We start from the raw sequence: 1,487 nt of genomic DNA on the forward strand, positions 1-1,487 counted from the left end.
AAATGCAGTTGACAAGATCCAACACCCCTTTATGATGAAGGCCTTGGAAAAATTAGGAATCCATGGAATATTCCTCAATACAATAAAGGCTGTATCTGACAAATCTACAGCCAGCATTATACTTAATGTTGAAAAACAAAAGCCATTTCCTCTTAACTCAGGAACAAGACAAGGATGTCCACACTCTCCACTTCTCTTCCATCTACTATTAGAATGCCTAACTACAGCAATAAGACAAGATAAAAGCATAAAAAGGATTCAAATAGACAAAGATGATGTAAAACTCTCCATCTTTTTAGATGACATGATCTTTTATTTAAAGAATCCCACGGCCTCCTCTCCCAAATCCTTCAAGCTGATCCAAAACTTTGGCAAAGTAACAGGGTATAAACATAACCCCCCAAAATCAATTGCTTTTCTGTATGCCAACAATGAGAAACGTGTGGCTGAAATTAGGAAAGCAACTGCATTCGGAATAGCCCCACAAAAATAAAATACTTAAGAATTAACTTAACAAAAGAAGTGAAGGACGTCTATGATGAAAACTTTAAAAACTTGGAAAAGGAAATCAATACAGAACTTTGAAAATGGCAAAAACTCCTATGCTCCTGGATTGGAGAAGAAGAAAGAAGGATAGCCAACAGACACATGAAGAAATGCTCAACATCGCTAGCCATAAAAGAAATGCAAATTAAAACAACATTGAGATACCACCTCAATCCAGTTAGAATGGCAAAAATCAAGAACTCTAACAACAACAATGCTGGAGGGGATGTGGACAGAAGGGAACTTTACTTCATTGTTGGTGGGAGTGTAAACTTGTTCAACCACTTTGGAAAGCAGTATGGAGCTCCCCTATGACCCAGCAATCCCACTTTTGGGCATTTGCCCAAATGTTTACAAACAAGACCACACTAAAGCTACCAGCACGGCTATGTTTATTACAGCACTATTTACTATATCTAAGATCTGGAACCAACCCAGATTCCCCTCAGTAGATGAATGGATCAAAAAATGGTATATATACACAATGGAATTCTATGCCTCTATCAGAAAGAATGACATTGCCCCATTTGTTAGGAAATGTAAATGCTTGGGAAAAATTATATTAAATGAAGTAAGCCAGGCCCAATGAAACATGGTTTCCCTTATTTGCAATATCTAATATATTTCTGAATCAAGCAGAAAATGTCAGATAAGGTGATGTTAATGAAATGAACCCTAAGATATGTATTCAAGTGTTTTTTTTCTTTCAGGTGATTGTTTCTAACACATTTAGAAGATTATTTCTTTATTGCTTTGTATTTCCCTCCCCCACAGTATAACCCCTGCTTTCGTTGTATTTGATGTCGGTATAATTTGTTGAGGGGAAGGGGAAATACAAATCGTTTAAATAGTGATACAGGTGGACCGATTGCAACAATGAGATGTACAAGTCGTTTTGGTGAAAAATGAACTTTACAAATTTGGTGCGGGTGTGGGGAGGT

This window comes from Dipodomys spectabilis, unplaced genomic scaffold, assembly GCF_019054845.1.
Source record: "Dipodomys spectabilis isolate Male_0828 unplaced genomic scaffold, ASM1905484v1 ptg000638l, whole genome shotgun sequence".
NCBI lineage: Eukaryota > Metazoa > Chordata > Mammalia > Rodentia > Heteromyidae > Dipodomys > Dipodomys spectabilis.